We start from the raw sequence: 19,720 nt of genomic DNA, 5'->3' as shown, positions 1-19,720 counted from the left end.
GATGTACGTAGTCGAAATACTCTTCTCAAAATACTGCATTTTAAATGCATTGTGATGTATTTTGGTATCTTGCAAATACTTTTTCATTTGTGTATTTAGTACTGTATTTTAAACACATTTTTTAGTATTTTACTCAGGTATTTTAAATTCGTGTTTTCTGCGAAACGTTCACTTTTAGCATTTGGAATTAAGGATGCGCATATTTCCATACATTCAACTTTAACAACCAGCAAACAGTTAGTTCATTCATCAAGCACCCTTCATTCTTTCTGTTTTCATGTAGCGCGGCAATGACCTGCATTGGTTTGCCGCAGCGAGGCATGACTCACCGGTCTTCGGTCACGTCAGCAGGATGCAGACTTTCTTGCTCGCGCTTTCCCTCTCGCTCTCGCATTCGCAATCGGCCAATTTTGACAGACAGCTTCTGCTTCGAAGAAATAAAACGTTGGGATAAAAATTTGTAGACGTTGAAACACTAAAGTATTTCGGAACTATCGAAATACTTTTTATCCCATCTAGTACTCTACTCAAACACTTCTGGCAGCTCACTATTTAGTACTATACTCAATTACTTTTCCGGAGAGTATTTAGTAACTTCTTCAATGTACTCAGTTTTAGTATTTCGTATACTACTGGCGCAGAGTGCGTTGTGCTATCAAGCGTTTTTAAAGTGTGGTCCTCTACCTTGCACATGATTCAGCATGCCTTCGCATTTTTGTTCCTCAATGCATTTTTTTTTTTCTTACCTGTTTTCACTCCGAAAGTGATACTAGGATATTGTTCTGTCCAGAACCTATTTAATATGCTAATATGCACGCACAAGACATTGCTGTGTTATCACCTAAGGTGTTCCATCTGGACACCCACACCCCGCTTTCTGACTCCTCAGCAGGAAATCATATCACATCATGTCGAGAATCCCCTGCTGCCGACCTGTCTGGCTGCATACGTATTCCACGGATTCAAGCGGTCACCACTCACCACGCAGCCACCCCGATGTCGGGTCTGCTTCTTTAGAGGTCGTATAGAAACCTACGATGGTGGCTGCGGGGCTCGCTTACGGCACGTGCTGTTGGTGCTTGGGGGGGGGGGGGGGGATTTATTGGCAGAAAAAAAAAGAGAACGAAAAGATAAAAGGCCTTGGTGCTTGGCCAGCAAGAAACGCTTCGCTTGTTGCAACACCAACGTGTGCACGCGCCATCTTTCGAGGTTGATACAACAGCCAGTCATTTTCTTCACTTCACCTGCTTTTCCTTTGACACGTTTTTCCACTTTATGTTCCAGTCTCGTGAGACGTGAGCAAAGTATTAAGGGAGTCATGTACCAAACATGCCACGACCGAAAAGGTTGACAAATACAATATTGGCTCTCCTGAAGCTCATTGTTTTTCAGTTAATAATATGACGCTGTGGTTGCTAGCTTCATTAAGTAAATTGTCCAAAATGTTTTCTCTGTATTTTAATTACCTATATATAGAGAGTGTTTTCTTAGCGATACTTACGGCACGTGCATTTAGTAGTCTTCAAAGGAAAAAGAAAAGTCATGTTTGTACCGCTCTACAGTGACAACTGATTACCAGATAACAACGCTGTGATCCATGTCGCAGGCTTCCTCTCTGGCGTGATGACTTATGGTATCCGCTGATATAAGTTCAGGACAATGACGATATTGACCTGCGCATAAGGCCACTTACAACATCCCAATAGTATCTTCATGGATTTATTATAGAGAAAATTTCCTACTTGGTAGCGAGGATTAACCTGCGAGCCCATAGGAACGATCGAATCGAGTGTCAAGACATGAAGTAGTGGACATTGCAGCGCCTCTAACTTTGTAGGCTTACTGCTTTTTATTCTGAAGTGTTTCGGAGTAGCCGGCGCCTGTATGTTGTAGGAGTCACCATCTGCATATTTTTCTTTCATAATTCCAAATCCAACTCCAACATGAAGTAGTAGTAGTATCTACATTAAGAGAACCATCACCATCTCCATATTTTTCACCATATATCCTTTCATTCAGTTGAAGAAGGAATAATAATGAAAAAGGAAAAAAGAACAAAACGGAGCCGAACGAAACGGAAGTACGACAGGTGCCCCATGAGGTGTCGCAGCGTTCGCGGCAATCGCTGTGGTTGCGTCGGCGTTCATCAGATGTCGCGGCAATAGGGCTATAGCTGATAGCAACCTTGGTAGCTCCTGTCGCGATTGCTTATGTTGCCTGGTTGCTTTTGCGCGTGGAACGTACAGCTCCGTCCAAACTTAACTTGAACACGGCGCCGGCCTGCGGAGCAAGAGGGACGACACCCTAGCGGCTCTAACTGGAATTATCGGGAGAGAGCGTTGAGGGCTGTCCTACTCGCATCACGGTGGTGCCCGTCTGAGAACTGGTGCTCCGCTTCGAACGGGCGCTGACGTTTACGTGGATATTTGTTATCTGCGCATCGTTCCAGTCTGTTCTGGAGATTGCTGCGGGCGATTGAAATATTCGCCATCTGATCAGTGATTGTCCGCGCCGTTAGCAGCCATGTCATTGGTATGTGTCATATTGCTGTAGTGGCGTCACATTGATTGGAATTAAGCAATAGAATGAAAGCAATGTAATAATAATACACGTAAATGCATTACGCTGGAAAAAATCGTTGCTTAAAGCACCGCATTCCGCGCCACGTTGTATCATATGTTCGCGACGGCCAGCCAGTTGACGAGCTTGTTCCATTCTCCCAGTGATTCTCCTTGTGTCGCAGTGTGCTAACGAAGAAGTTAAACATGTTAAATAATGTGGAGCAGTCGGCGCTTTTATGAGTGCTACCCTTTATTTTTCTTCCCTTCTACCCTTTATTTATTCGAACAACAACAATGAGAATGAGCAGCTTGCTATGCGTCGAAATAATTTACGGTAAAGAACACCTTGTAGAACGTCGTAGGAATGGAATTTTTCATGCGACATCACAATGTGGTTACTCGCTCGCATTATTCACATATACACTGTCCATTACCACTTCCATGCTGCTTCAAGAATAACTCGGGTTTGTTATGAGAGTGAAATTATCTTGTAGCCCTTGAACGCGCAGAGCTTCTCCCGCGCAGTTAATAGCAAGGAAACGGCAGTTTTGAGGCAACTGATGCTTCACAGCGATCAGTGATATCAGGTGGCACAAGGTCACGTAATCACTACAAACAAGCTGAAGCTTTGCGTCTCCTATCATTGCCCATTCGAAGCGGAGCACCACTTCTCAGATGGCCACCCCCGTGATGCGAGTAGGACAGCCCTCAACGCTCTCTCCCGATAATTCCAGTTAGAGCCGCCAGGGTGTCGTCCCTCTTGCTCCGCAGGCCGGCGCCGTGTTCAAGTTAAGTTTGGACGAAGTTGTACATGGGGGGGTTCGGATCCTACGCAAAAGCCGTGCCTAACACGGAGAGGGAAAAAAAAAAAGAAAAAAGTCGAGGAGTTGCTATACCCCAGTGACCGTTTCATGCGAAAAGAAAACGATCGTAGATTTTGGAAATCTGTGTGGTTAACGTTTACCGTATCGTTTTCGTGCGTACTTTAGTTCAGAGCATGGAAGGGTAACGGTAATGGTAACTGAAACAGAAACGGTATATTACCGAAATTGGAGATGGTAACGATAACGGAAACGGAAACGCATACCACGGTCCTCCATTACCGGAAACAGAAACCGAAACGAAAATTATCGTCCGGTATTGAATTCGGGTAATGGCTATTCCTCTTGTGTGATGGAAGTTGAGTGACTTTCCCTTTTTGTTTTTGTATTTTGATGACTCCATTCCCTGTAATGCTCTACATAGTATACGATAGCATGGAAAGAAGGCACAATAATAGATCTCGAGGGTGCATCCCTCGCTTACCTCCTCCATGACATCAACACATAACTATACTCCACCATAGCACGAGAATGAGAACCAACGATTTTAGTTACTTATTTCGTACTTTTTTCCATTTCACCGTGACCATGGTAGTATTATTTACTACTCAGAGCGTCCGCTTATGAATGCGACATTGGATGAAGGTTACGCCCATCTTGAGTTGCTGGACTCCGAGTGACCAAACACATGTTCCTTATTTATTCATTTTAAGGCTTGCAAGATGTGCGCATCCCAACGACGCAAAATTACTTGTGTAGTGTGTACGCATGACACCGAAGGAGCACTTGGGCAAAACAGGGTGCTAATAGAGCCGGACGGGCTGTCCTCCCGCAGCTCTGTAACAGCCGTTCCATTACCGGAAACAGTAACGGAAACGTAACAGAAACGTAATTGAAAGGCTGGTATCGGAACGGGATAACGGAAACGAAAATATAGCAGTAACGAAAATGGAAACGGTAACGAAAATACGTCCGTTATTCCTCCCTGGTTGAGAGTGGTAAACGCTCGATAGACTGTCAAAACAAAATTTCACCCTGTAGCTGATCCAGGCTTGGGTGGGGTGTGTGTGGGAAGTGACGCTCTCGGCTATGTCTTCCCCTGGCTTCATCACATAACGCGCCGCCACCATACCAGGTGATACGCTGGCTTCAGCCTCTCGATACGTTTCCAAGCAGCGTGCTGCTGGAGGTAGTGCGTCCTGGGGCGAGTAATACTCTTTGCAAGTACGTTAGCTATCTATGCAGCTCCACAGTTTCCCTCCTTCCCCTATTGCCCGTGGAGGGGCCTCATTTATCCCTACCCAAATACGGAGGCAACGTTTCAAGGGGATGAGCACGTGGTTTCTCCCGTGAACATATGCCGGTCAAGGAATACCACATTATTGCTGCCTTGTGAATACACTTAATCACGTGATTTCTCCAACCGTACCATTTCCAATGTACGGAGACAAACTGTCGCAGCGTATATTATTCCCCTGTCACACTGACAATCTTCAGTGATAATCGACACCAGTGGTAACTGAATCAAGGCCGTTTCTAGGGAGAGTTTGGCTATTCTTTGATCTTTTGCCGCTTGGAGAAGGGGGGCTCCCCGTGACGTCCCAGTGATTTCCCCAGAAATTCACTGCTGCGGGGGTGCCGAGCTTTCAAGGGAGGGGGGGGTATGCTTGCTGAAGGTTCCACTTAAGAAATGTTTCTTGGACACGGAAAGAATCGTGGCACAATTGTGACATCTCTGCACAGCTTTCCCGTTTTATTTGTACATGTTAATACGTTAGAACACAGTACACTCTTAATAACCCAGATAACACAGACTGTTGGTGGAACGTAGAATCTACGTTGTCTAATGTTGACTAATGTTGAACAATGTTGAATGTAGAATGATAACGCTGAACCAACGCTGTTTCAACTGTACCTGGTCAATGGTGGATTGTGAACGCAAAGAAAAACGTTGATTTTTCATGAAAGAATCAACTGTTGTTATACGCAGCAAACAGTTGCGTTGGTTCTACATTGTACCTTCAACATATTGTCAACCTTTATCACGAATGGAAACCCGTTGCTTCTTCAGTGCGCACCCAATTGTTTCGCACTGTATTTTATTTTTACGTTCCATTGTGCCGTTCGCGTGTGGAGTAAGGCCTGTATGACGTGATATTTATATCACTCATGCTGCCATTACTAATAATATTTATTTATTTTATACTCTCATAGCATTACACTTTTTACCCATATTTGTAAACGACTCATCACGAATCACACGTATTCAGTAAACAAAGACAAAAAAAACATATTTTACCTTTTCCACGCCATTATAATGATCGGTCACGGAGGTTGAGGGATATAACAAGCGCAACTACGTCTGCCTCATCGCCATCGACATTCCCCGACCGCCGTTTCAAATAGTCGAGGCTGGCGAGTGGTGAGGCGCGTCGTCGTGGCAGTTCGGTAGGATGGACATTCATTTTGTCACAGGGAAAGGTCTTGGGAACGTTAGCATCATGGGTATTTTGTACCGCAATCTCTGGAGCATCGAGGCAGTACTCACCAATGCGGTGGACAACTATGTTGAGCGTAGCAGCGAATGCCGTAGTGTGCGAGAGGCAGCGTTTCTTTGTTCTCCGCCCTTCAAGTTTCACACACTCTAAAAAAAAAAAGGTGTCATACTGACTCCTTTGCGGGGGTAAAACACCCTAACTCCCATGTGCAAAATTATAGTCTTTTTGAGGAGTATCTGCAACTCCGGGAACTATGGAGTAAAATTTACCCCTAAAGTACAGAGTAAAAGTTACTCCCAAACAGCTCCCTATTTACTCCAGCATGTCGAGTGTAAAAGCAACTCCATTCATGAGGTTAACATAACTCCTTTGGGGAGTTATGCTTACACTACATAAGGCGTAAAAATTATGCCCCTATCCTGGGGTGTACATTACTCTAATCAACTTTTTATCTTGAAAAACATACAAGGAAGTGTTGTAAAACAGTATGTTTAAAAAACATACATTTATTGTGCCTCTGATACAGAGCAGAAATTGAACATTACAATGCACATTACACGCTATGTACATGGAACATAATCATATGCCTAGAAACAACACAAACAAACAGTTAGGATCTAAAGTGATTAACAGCACCTAAAGCGTTCCCTAACCAATGCAACATACTTCAGGTTGAAGTCTTCGTGATGTTTCAATGCGGTCATTTACTGGACAGGCACGTCCCTTCACCGTGATACAGCAGGACTGGAACTTGAATGGGTTTTTCTTGAGCATTTTTGTCAGATATAGATCATTTTTGTCTTAAGCGACACCGCTAAGGGGAGAGAAACGATAGCGATATATTACGAAGTTATGTTACATTCCTTTCTATATGGCCTTCTCAAGTAGTATCAGTCAAGTATGCAATGTAGACCTATTAATCTAAGGGCCAGAGTAATTGTTTCCATTACTGAAAGTTAGAGAAGAATCAAGTCAAACAGAGCACATACACACCAAAATTCAGAGCTTGCTTATTTGCAAACATTTTACTTCCTTAAATATAAGGATGGGACAGATAGTAGGATGCACTGTAAAAACCATAAGAATGTAAGAATGTGTGTGCCATCCCAGACCTGCAGAAATAACAGTGTTTGGGATGAGCATATTGGTGTGCGAGTGAATCTCCAGCTTGTTCATCTGTTGCAGCTTTCCTAAAATAGGTATGTGTGCGCACTTTGCTGTATATCTATTATAAAGCACATGAAATAAAGTAAGGACTTACACAAGTGAACAGGTCAAATTGATCTCCCTCACCAGATGAGCAAAGAGATAAATTACTTCTGCTGTGAAATAATTTGCAACATAAATATAGGCAATGAGATTGGCGATATATGATGCTATCATATGCCAAATATTTTTGCTAATTAACCATTTCGTATGCCAAACAAAAATAGTGCTAGGAAAATGAATGGTTTGAATCATACGGGGTGGAAAATTTATTGATGCTAGTACAGTGCTACACAAAAGTTTATGGAACACGCTCCGGCGCCTTCCTCAGAGTGACACGCAGGCAGCTAACGGGGCTGCATGAACTTACAGACATGTGCCTAGGTAACCCAATCATCTGTTTGCAAGTCTATAGGTGCCATTTGCTGCTGGCATGTCACGCTGAGGAAGATATACTCCGTAGCGTGTTCCGTAAACTTTTGTCCAGCACTCTGATGTGATGTAATAGAAGAAGAAAATAATGGGGATTTAATTCACTGCATTGGACCTACCATTTTGTTCAACTGTTGCCCTTCTCTTCCTTGCAATTTGCATAGTACTTTCTTTCTTTGTGGAGGTGGAGCAGCGCTATTTCATCGTCTTTTCCACTGTGCTGTGCACACCACTGGTCAATCTGAAACTTACTAACAACAGCATTAGAACTCAACACTGACACCACATATGATCAACGGGATACATATGAATGAAATATTAATACAGAACAGCAGTAGTACCTACCCCACTGAAACTTACCAGGGCAGGGGACCTCCTTCACACCACCTTCACAGTTTGTCACTTAAATGTCATGCCAAGCTATGCTGGCCTTTCAGGGGAAATTATCACCTTCGTCATCTGCAGTGCGTGCGATTAAAGCCAGACTATTCTGCAATATAGTTAACATTGGTAAACATGTACGCAGTGTCCTTGCTAAAATCACATTTCAACTATCGTCATTCAGATGGCCTGATAATTGTCAAAATTCCTTTAGCGGAGTTCCTTTAGAACACAACAAACGTACTTCCAAGCTTATGAAAGGAAAGAAACTCTCAACCATATATTTGTGAACAAAGTACAGGCCAACGTCTACCGTATTTTGTTAGCAGTGTCCCCAAACGGGTCCTCCTTTCAAAGCAACGTATACGTGTAAGTACGTTTCACAGGACGGAGACTTACCTTGAGTACATAGTGGTAGGACACGCAGCTATATGACTTGCAGTCGTCGCATTCATTATACCTCAGCATGCTGAAAAACGTTACTGTTGGGAGAAAATAATATTCAGCGGTCCAACAGACCGTTAACAAGTCTCTGCACGACAAGCAGAAAGAGACGCACGCCGCAGAGCTCAAGCGCTCAAACTCAACGGCCTCGATATCAGTGTTGCTAGACTGCGCAATGACAAGGAGGAAAACTGTCGAGGAATTTGCAGATGTGTCGCGCTTAACTCTCCCCAGAGAGTAAAGCGCAGGTTGAAGGGAGTTATTAAAGCATCAAAACATGGAAATGCAAAAGCAAGGAGTTTCAAGGGTGTTTGGTGAGAGTTCATCCGCAGCACGGGGTGTAAAATTGCTTAATACTCTCTCTCGACTCCCTTTTTTTTTAGAGTGCAGGTGAGTTTTCTTTCTTCATTTTGCCTCACTTAAGATATGTGCGGTCTTGTTTTCTCAACGATCACATGTGGTAGAAGTGTGGTGCATAACAGTTTAGAATCCGAAGTAAACAGCTTTGTGTCGCTTTCTGTACCTGCAGAATCTGGTTGCGTATCACTCACAAATTTATGCGAACTGTGGGACTGTGTGGTGTGCGTGTGTGATATGTAGTTTGGTGTATCCGAGTGTTTATTAAATATGTTCTGATGATATCCTACTGGGGTCAGGTTTAATGCTGTCTGGTTTATGGCTGCTGTAAATGCCATCCCAGTGTCGACATCAGTTTGCAACGGAGCTTTACTCCATTGTTGAAGTCGCACGTTCAAACAGTACGTAGCGCAGTTATTTCAGATGTTACAAGTTGCAAAATGCAGATAATGCGGTGGCATATTCTATGAGCAGTCTGAGAGTACAGATAAGATTGGCTGCAAAGGAAATGAGTTACCTTTCCACATCTGACTGCGCTGTTCTCCAAGGTTCCTTGTTTTTTGTATAACCGCTAATCTGGTTGTTGAGTGAGTTAGTACCGCTGTTTGTAGTTTGTATGAACAGCTATGGAAAGCTTCTGTTACAGTTGTCAGAGAGCTTGGACTGCATGTGATTTCGTCACATCGATAGACAGTGTCAAGCATGTGTAATGGACCTGGTGTCTCTCTACAACAATGAAGAGCAGGGCATAAACCAGAAGACGAAGATATCGCTTGGACATGCCAGTGATTAGGCTGCTTCCGCATCACACCATCTATACTCCGAAAGATGCTGCGGTAGGTGTCACGCACGTGTTCCCAGTGGTTGTAGAGTGTCTGTTTTGGACGTGTATTTATGGTAGTGTTTGAGCTGCTATCCCGTTAGATGGAGTGACCTATGTTATTGGTTATCTTTCAGAGATGACCGTTGCGAAGAGGCGTAGCGACCATCCATGTGATTATTATTATTATGACCATTATCACTTATTATCTTTCTTGTACATGTTTCATTACTTGATTTAAGATTTTAATAAACAAGCACATAAATGGTCATGCCCCTCATTATCTTATTGAATATTCATTATTACACATTTGTACTATTGTATTTTGAGGCAATTAGGTTTCGAGATACCTGCGCTTTTGCCCCAGCAGAAGTGTAGTAGCATACTAGGAAGAGCTAGCAATAGACAACGTAGAATAAACAGTAATTCACAACAATTGGTGAACGTTCTATCAACGTAGAAAAAACAACAGTCAACGTAGAAATAGCGTTATAAAATTATAGTAGATTCTACGTGTTTTTGACCGGACATTTTCTACGTAGAATCTACGCTGCACACTATCGCAGATTCTACGATGGTGTTGTAGATTTGCAATGTTATTTCAACGTTGATTCTACATTTCGTGGTTGTCTGGGTAATGAACTTCACCGCATAGCACGCTCCTAGCCAACCATAATCTCGAGCGATATCGTTATCTGCTCTGATTTGTTGAAAACGGGAGGCGTACGCCTTTTTTGTGACACTTATGCTGTTCATAATTGTCACAGAAAAGACGTACGCCTCCAGGTTTCAGGCAGATAACGATATCATTCGTGGCAATGGTTGGCGCAGAGCGTGCTATGCGGTGAACAGATTCATTATGAACGTCATTTGAACATTAAGATGCATAATCACACGACCGACAAAGAAAAAAGACTAGCACCTTGTCTCACGAAGCTCAATGAATACCTAGCACACAGATTGGACAAATGCATTGTACGATCATCTGCATGACTGTGGTCCTACAGCCCAAGTCTGACAGTACAGGATGTAATTCGCTGCGCCGGACTCTCGACCAGAACGTGTTGATGATCGAGCTGGTTGGGGTCACCTGAGAAATTTCAGGGGGGGGGGGGGTTGCAAAAATGCAGGGAGGGTGTACACCCCCCCCCCTGGGGGGGTGTAGGGAAATCCCTGCGTCCGACCCGTGATCGCTCATCCCATCTGGCAGGAATGAAAGGTGAGCGAGGAATGAACGGGAGGTGTACACCGTTTTTGTGAAACTTATGCTGTTCATAATTGTCACAAAAAAGGCGTACGCCTCCAGTTTTCAACAAATCAGGGTAGATACCGATATCATTCGAGATGATAGTTGGCTAGGAGCGTGCTATGCGGTGAATTTCATTTCTAAGAGTGCGGCAGCAGGTGGATATTTCAAATGGCGAGGTGAAAGGGGCTGGGAGATTTCAAAGCGGTAGATCCGCCTCCAAAATCGAAGCATTTGCCTTCGCTCCGCCCCTCGTGTGATGTAACAGGCTCTTCCCAAAAGCCAAACTGTCCTAATACAATTCGATGCAGAGACAGTGGCTCCGCATTGAATATGCGCGTAGCGTGTCAACCTGAGAGCATTAGATCCAACGCAAGTGGTATACGCTGACGCCGGTACTTCCCCCCCGCCGCCGCTGATATGATACATTTCTTTGATATGGGTCCGTCGTACGTCTCGTGGGATGCCACGTGCCGGACGCTGGGGAGAGGTGTTTCTGGCGATGCTGATATTTGTACTCGAAACCGTGGGAGATGAAGACAGACAAGAATGTGCTCAAGGAGTGTCACAGTTCACGATTACCACGCTTCATTTGCAGTCGCGTTTAAGTTACGTTTGGTCTTTTGCCGCTCTCTTCTAAGCATAACGGCAGGAACGCGCAGGTGAGGGCCCGCGTGCTTTGGGAGTTCAGTTCAACCATAGCTGCCGTGACTTGTGCTTCGTGAACAAAGTACAGTGTGCCAGCGACCTAAAAAGGGGAAATAACGAGAGGCGGGGCCTATTTTGCTATGCTTCTGCCGTACATAAGGGTACAAAATAGGCTCCGCCTCCAGATTTCAACATGTCGGAGCGCATGTCGGAGCGCTCTCTTGAGTTTTCAATTGATAGGGATGATTTGGCCGCTGATGACGCGCTGAACTGTGCCTTCAGTATGGCGGAATTACGTACTGTACTCCTCCGCTTTGGAACCAAGTCCTCCCCTGGAGCTGATGGTATCTCCTATCAGTCGCTTGTAAACCTGGGACCAAAGGCTACGACAGCCCTTCTGACGTTCATTAACGAATCATGGAACAATTGCCAAGTGCCCCCTTCCTGGAAAACCTCTGTCGTGGTTCCAGTGCTAAAACCTGGGAAGTCACCGAAGGTCTTGGAATCATTCCGACCAATAAGTCTGACGAGCTGTCTGTGCAAAATAGTTGAAAGGATGGTGCTGAACCGCCTGCAGTGGTTCCTGGAGGCGCGTAAACTGCTCCCACAGGCTGCCTCGGGATTCAGGACGGGACGCAATGCCATGGACAGCATCATCGACTTGGTGTCGTTCATCGAAGAAGAAAAATCAGGTGGTCGCCTTGCCGCTGCAGTATTTCTAGACATAAAGCGGGCTTATGATACCGTATGCCACAGGTATCTGTTCCATGACTTGTATGTGATAGGAATCCGCGGCCGATGCCTGCATTGGCTCTCTGAGTACATACAAAACAGAACAGTCTTCATACGAACATCTAGTGGCAATACAGACTGTCATGGTTTAACAGCCGGGGTCCCCCACGGAGGAGTTCTGAGTCCTCTCCTTCTCAACGTTGTAATGGCTGGTATCCCTGCTATTTTGCCGAGGGGAGTACGATCGAGCATATACGCCGACGATATCTGCATTTGGTCATCCGGTAAGCAGTGGCCTGCACTACAACGAAGACTTCAGGATGCTATCGATAAGCTTTACAGGTACCTAACGCAAAGGGGTATGGATATCTCTAAAGAAAATACTGTCTTCCTACCTTTCACCCGTATACTTCTGCCCCGCTTCACCCTGAACCTGAACGGAGAGGCCTTGGCAAGAGTTTTCCACCGCCGGTTTCTTGGGGTTGTGCTCGACCGTTCTCTGTCCTGCACTCTTAAAAATGAACTTCACCGCATAGCACGCTCCTAGCCAACCATCATCTCAAATGATATCGTTATCTGCCCTGATTTGTTGAAAACGGGGGGCGTACGCCTTTTTTGTGACAATTATGAACAGCATAAGTGTCACAGAAAAGGCGTACGCCCCCCGTTTTCAACAAATCAGTGCAGGTAACGATATCATTTGAGATGATGGTTGGCTAGGAGCGTGCGATGTGGTGAAGTTCATTTTTAAGAGTGTGGAACGCCGAAGTGAAACAGCTGAAACAACGGCTAGACTCACGTACCATCGTTTAAGGTATCTTTCGGGGTGCCGATAGGGCACGACATGCCACTCCATGCTTGGGCTTCATTCCTCTCTGGTGAGGCAAATGCTTGCATACCACGTACCCGTCCTTCATGGCGTATGTCCCCCATCGGAGATTTCCCTTTCACGCTGACTGGTCTATTCCAAGTCTATGGCTGGCTGTGCCCCTATTCACTAACTCCATGCTCCTGACCTATCTGATTTGCTCCACCCCTATTGAAAGACGATTGCTAGCTTTCACGTGCATTTACAAGGCTGCCAAGTCCGCTTCCAAATTGCTTACCTGGTCCAGGGTTGTTTTTAAGCTATCCCATTGACCCAGGCTTACATAGACAGGGCCCGAGCAGATTGTGCACGGGCCACTCGGCAGTGGCTTCTGACAGACTGCGCATCATGAGAAATTGATTTCAAACTTTATTCGGCGCAGAGACCCTATTGGAAATTCCTACTTGACTCCATATGGTATTATGACACCAGGTCCTACATGATGAAGGAACCGACATACAAATAGGATCCTGTTTAATTGTGGGTCCTACATGCAAATGCGATCATACATATAAACAGGATCCTATTTGGTTGTGGGACCTACATGCAAATGCGATCCTACATATAAACAGGATCCTATTTGATTGTGGGACCTACCTTGGGTCCTAGAGGCAAATAGGTCCAAGTCTCTCGTGGTGATCCTGTATAATTTCTGCACCCTATTGTGCTGTGTATATTAGGAAATAACAAATCATGCAGCTTCTATTTTTTTATTTTGTATTGATATCGTTCATCATCCCTCTGACATGTCTGTTGAACAATCATGCTCTTGCCTGATGTACAGCGTCTTCAACACCTTTACAGATCATGCTAGATGATAGCTCTAAGATATATTTCTTGTAGGCATCTGAAACAATAAAGCGAGTTAGGAAGCGAGATTTAACAAGGGATAATACATTATGTGTCACATAAAATATGCCAAAACTCGTGCACAGGTTAACCAGACTTCCCACATATGCTGTTACTTGAGGTCCAAAGACAATGGTTTTGTTTGTTAGCAGTAAGATCAATTAACTATGACAACTGGGGCTACAGCAAGGGTGTCAGTAAGGCATTAACAGGGTGAAAACAATGCACGTTGAGTTATAATATCCGTAATTATTTACATTCTGTACATATTCCTTCCACACTCGGGGAAAATATGCATGACCCAAGCTGAGTTATTATGAATTAATAACCAAAAAAAGAAGATCTGTATCTTTAGAGCACCGGTACCCTGTAGCAGGGACGCTGAAGCATCACACATGATATCAACCTGATGTTAAGTGATGATACAGGTTAACCAACAGGGTAAGAGCACAAGATTACAGATGGGGGACAAGGAAATAGGTAACAATAGGGTAATAATCGCACTGAGCGGATAAAGTTATAGGAACCCACACGCTATAGGAAGAATACAAAGCAAAAGGTGCACGAAACATGGCATTACATGCACACAACTAACCTTCAATTCACGAAATCCAACAGCTTTCGGTCTTCCTAGGTACACACACAGAAACAGGTCCAGATACCACTAGTAAGGCATGAAATACAGTCACAGCACTGCGGGGCACCAAAACTACGATGAAAGACGCTTCCCGAACGAGAGCTCTCAGGACATGCGTCCGAACGCTTCTAAGATTTCCCTTCCAAATGAGCTGGAGGAATTCCAAGCTCCAAGGGCGCCTCCTGGCTGTAACGGTTCTCCACCATGCTCTCCTCGCGCTACACCCAGAAAGCCGAAAGTCGCGCGTACGGGTGACCAGTGCCATTGGAAAGAGGACGTTTTTCTCGTCAAAATAAGTCTTGAATCACATTTCTACGCCAACAAACAGCCGACATCGAAAAAAATGCCCCCAGCCCCATGTATAACGAGCCGCTTTTGGTATGTTGTCCTCACTCGAGAATGGAGAGAGATAAAAAGATCCCGCAAGTTTCTAGCCGTTCGGTGTTCGGAGTACACGAATCCATTAATAGGTGATTCAGATCTCCCACAGGGTTCCAACCTAAAAACAGGGACGAAGGTTGCAGAAGGAGAGTCAGCCTAAGGAATTTCGGGAATAACGCCATAACCTGTAGTAGAGAGAGGGAAGGTGCGAATTGAAAAGTTGTAGAGCAAAGAACGAAGAACACGCATCCAAAATTTCCAGTAAATTGGACGTTAGGTAAGCGAGATTACGGCACTAAAGGAACGGCACCCACGGAAGCGTCTCCGAGCGGCGTCAGCCGGACTTGCTGGCGCCAGTGCCATGACCTCCAACTCCAAAGCCCATATCTGCGGAACGGAGAGTCGCGCGCTTACGGGATTAAAGCGGTTGGAAAGAGCACGTCAAGAGCTTCAAAACTATGTCAAACACGACTCTGTAGGTGCGATGGAAACGGTTTTATGAAAAAAAAAAAAAACAGCCGGCAGTCCCATGTGGGAAGAGTGTAAACACGGAAACCGGTAGCTCGAGAACCAGAAGACTTTGACAGCTGTAGTAAATTTTGCCACTTTCACCGAGTTGAGGCGAGTACACTCTAGAAAGATGAAAACTGTCCGACGCGGACTTCCGTCCGAAAAAGGGCATCAAAGCTTAGAAAAACAAGAGTTACGAACGCGTCTCTGCCCACAACCCCCGAACCGCTAAAGACCGACCCATGGTTCCATTTGACCGATCGTAGAGCGACTCAAGTCCTACTAGGACGGAAATTCTGGCGTCGACATGACCAGCGGGGCGGATGTGATGGAGCTCCGAATGTATCGGTAGTGCAGACGGAGGCCTGGAATTTTCAAGTATCTCGACTACTCTTAGGATTTCCTGCGAGCCGCACGTGAAGGCGAAGGATTGGGGAATCCGTCACAACAAACCGCGTCCTGATAGAACCGGTTTAGTCCTAGAAATTAGACCGAGAACCCCATCGACACCGCAATGTCGCTCGATGGGGTTCAACCGCCACCTCGACCTGTTGCGCACTGCTGTCGAAGTTTGTGCTTAAATAGCACTCAAAGGAATGCACGCATCATTGTATGCTTGATGTTCCGTCGACTAGTAATGGACATACTCTATGCATATGTTCCATAAATGAATGCAACCAGTCCATTCAGTTGTTTTCAACCTAAAAAAAATTTGTTTTCAACCTAAAAAAAATTAATTTGCAGTGGTTCTAATAGAATTCGCACTTGATAACCTGCCGTATGTGTGCGCGTTGGCAAACATGATTGAATATGACTAGTTCGTTCTGGGCCCCAGTTTTGAAGGATATATATATATATATATATATATGCAATCAAATAATGTTTGTTGCTGTGTTAATATATCACTTCCATATCTCAAAATAATTCCTAACGTCCTCCCCACATGAAACCAAACAGGTCACGTAAGATCTCCCATAGCTCCTTTTTGATGCCTTGTAGGATCCTACAAGTCTGCTACGTAGCCGGATATAGGCAATGTAGTGTCCTACAACTCTCCTATATTGCCGAATATGGGACAAGTAGGACACCACAACTCTCCTACATAGCCTAATATGAGACATGTAGGATCCTATGACTCACCTATATGTGAATGAATATAGGACATGTAGGATCCCACAACTTTCCCACATGATACAAAATAGGACATAAAGGATCCTACATCAATTTGTATAGGATAAATAGGATCGCATACAACCTATTTGGCTTTTTTTCAACAGGGGAACAGCCACACAGTTCCAACTGCTTATTGGTCTGGCTAAGACAGCCAATCACTGATCACTTCTACTCATAGGCTGGTAGACTGCTATTGCGCCATCTGCATCGTAGAGATCATTGGTCAATTCCACTCATAGGTTGGTGGAGATGGTCCAGCTAGGGCATCTACTCATTGTTCAATTCCGCTCAACCCTAAGCTCCCTCCCAACTGCTTATTGTTCCTTACTTCGAACTAGAGAACCACTCATTGGCCACTTCCGCTCATCTCTAGATTTCTCAGTTGACTGTTGGCAGTTGAGTCTCGCAATTGTGGGAGCTAAGATAGGAGCGACCAAAAGAGATAGGATCAAGCGAGAAGTGAAGATGGTTTTAATGGGACCTGGAAAAACCCGCGGCCGGGTGCGCGAGATGCTGTCTTCTTCCTTGAGTCAGAGGTGCTTTGTCATAAGTGCTACAAGAAGTGTCAGAAGTGCTACAAGTCAGAACTGCTTTGGTCACAGACCGCTGTGTGTGATGTCGTACTGGGCCGAGCAGAGTGGCCAGAGAAAAGTTCGTGCACTCCTAGTCACAGATGTGGTAATGGCATTCTTCTGGATGTGGTAATGGCATGGACTTCGATCGTTATTGTGAAGGGGCTCGTTATTTTATTCCCACATTCCCACCAGCAATGGGGTAGAGATCGCTTGTGGCGATGAACCTCCCCACTCTCCAAAGCCAAAATAAACTTGTTGTTGTTAGATTTCTAAGCTCTCTCCCGACTACCTATTGGTCCATAATTAGAGCCCGAATTTTAGGCACGAAAAAGCCTTGTTTTAGGCTCCTATAAAAGGCGCAAAAAATCCAGATGTAGGCACTGACAATGGTACAGGCACTATAAGTTGGTGATTTTTTATTTGTAGTTCTGAAAGTGGAAAAACCGCAAGCGAAATACCGTAAATTGAAGTTCCGACTAATATTTTTGCTACACGAAATGCAAAACTTATCCACCCTACTACGGTCACCAGGTTCCTAGCCATTGCCACTGTCTCCGCGACACTTCTCAGAAGGATTTGTCGCGGGCAGCATGCCGACCATATGCCACACTCTTAAAGGGACTGAAAAGTGAAAAATAACCCCCATATTTTTGCCCACTATCGTGCACAACATCATTGTTTGATAACACACAGAAAGCATTACTTCTCAATTCGGCATATTTTTTACGTATAAATATTTTGAAGATTGCCGGAACATGGACGGTGCTGCCAACGAACGGCGAAAAAGAGCAACTTGGGTTTCGGGTCCAGGGGTCCCAGAGATTAGTCAACCCTTTCCACGTGAGAGTTAATTTTGTAGAGAACAAAGTTGACGCACACTATCTTACAGCTAAACGCCATTTTAAAAATGACGCTCACTTCCATAGTTTCTACATTAATAAAGCGTTAATAAAGCATTCTGCTACTCCACCGCTCCTGCCGCTACGAGCTACGATCCGCAACGCCATCTGCTAGGCGTTTATTGTGGTTTATTGTCTACGTTCGTGGGTGGTCATGCTGGTCATGCTGGTCGCGCGAAGCAGAAAATTGAAGTGAATGATATTCGAGAGACCGCATGGCGTAGTTTTGGTGTTCGGGGATGCAAAAATCATCTTCGTTCATCTTCGACGACGGGCGTTTCCTACCACAAGACTCTACAGGAGAGTTCGCGAAAACGAATGTGGTTCCAGGCACTCTGCTATTAGATACAGCAGTAGTGTCGTGTGTGCTGAGCTCATTTTGCTGCCGATGACTACGAAGACGACGTAGAAAGCGAATTGCGAAGACGTCCGAAGCAAGCTGTCATTCAGTAACCAGTGATTTTGCTTCATCGAGGTGACGAGTTCAACACAACGTCTTAGGTATGTGTAGGTGTCTCGCATGTATAAATTATAATATAACAATTCCATTTAACTTATGTTATCCTACACTCTTAAAAATGATGGTGGTGGTGGTGGTGGGTGGTGAAAGGGCTTGCCGTTGTCGGCCTCACGTAGGTGGGCAACGTCACGACTGACACCCTGGGGGAATGTGCGTCCTGGGCCGACTTCTAAGGGAACTGTGCCGACATATGTCTGAAAGCGTCTGAGGAAAACCCAGGAAAAACCCCAGACAGCACAGCCGGCACCGGGATTCGAACCCGGGTACCTCTTAAAAATGAACTTCACCACATAGCACGCACCTAGCCAATCATCACCCCGAATGACAACGTTCTTACCCTAGATTTGTTGAAAACGGGAGGTGGAGCCTATTTTGTGCCGTGCATAATGGCACAAAATAGGCTCCTCCTCCCGTTTTCAACAAATCAAGGGCGAGAACGTTGGCATTCGAGATGATGGTTGGCTGGGAGCGTGCTATGTGGTGAAGTTCATTTCTAAGAGTGTACGTGTCCCTTACTGAGCATTGTCAACATCAACAAACTTGAGTTTAGGGGCCCTTCAGTGTTGAAGTGGCGCAAGACTGCTTCGTGTGTGTGATCCAGGCACTCAAGTTGACCTGACAGAAATAGCTGAAAGCAGGTATGCAAAGTCCACACATAGAATCACTAGATCTATTACGTGTTGCAGACTTCGTGACATGTTTGGCGTCTTTGGGCGGGTGCAGAACATTAGTATGACACCAACAGCAGGAGAAGAAACCGATGAGAACTACTAGCTTCTTTGAAGGGTAGAGGACTACTTCCTGTTGAGGTACAGTTATGACTAGGGAATGTTAATTAATTTTCTAGAGATGCATCCTCTACACATGAATGCCCACTGAAACAGCGAAAGTTCATTGTATTCGAAGCACCCGTACTGGAATTGTTCAAAGCGCGTCACAGCTGCAGTGAGTCACACAAGGCTACATCATATTGGTCCTAAATTTGCTCCTAGATTAAGGTGGTCCTGCGTTGCATGGGCACTGCTTATGCTTTTTCTACTTATGCTTTCAGTTTCTTGTTCTATTGAATAAATCTTCAATTGAGAATTTGCAGCCATCACGCTGTCTACTGTGTTTGCCCCTCATCTATATTGATGTGCTATAACTGTATAGCACATCAACA

The 19,720-nt window shown here is 44.9% G+C and overlaps 1 long non-coding RNA gene across 1 annotated transcript; it reads right to left on the bottom strand.

Moving 5' to 3' along the window:
* Positions 1-6,353: 6,353 nt before the first annotated feature.
* Positions 6,354-7,602, bottom strand: LOC135394274 (uncharacterized). Its single transcript, XR_010422812.1, has 2 exons — positions 7,142-7,602; positions 6,354-6,694 (listed from the first exon to the last, which is right to left on the bottom strand). It is a non-coding gene; the product is annotated as an uncharacterized LOC135394274 (long non-coding RNA).
* Positions 7,603-19,720: the final 12,118 nt, after the last annotated feature.

The sequence above is a fragment of the Ornithodoros turicata genome, chromosome 5, assembly GCF_037126465.1.
Source record: "Ornithodoros turicata isolate Travis chromosome 5, ASM3712646v1, whole genome shotgun sequence".
NCBI lineage: Eukaryota > Metazoa > Arthropoda > Arachnida > Ixodida > Argasidae > Ornithodoros > Ornithodoros turicata.
This window is presented reverse-complemented; position numbering and strand designations above follow the sequence as displayed.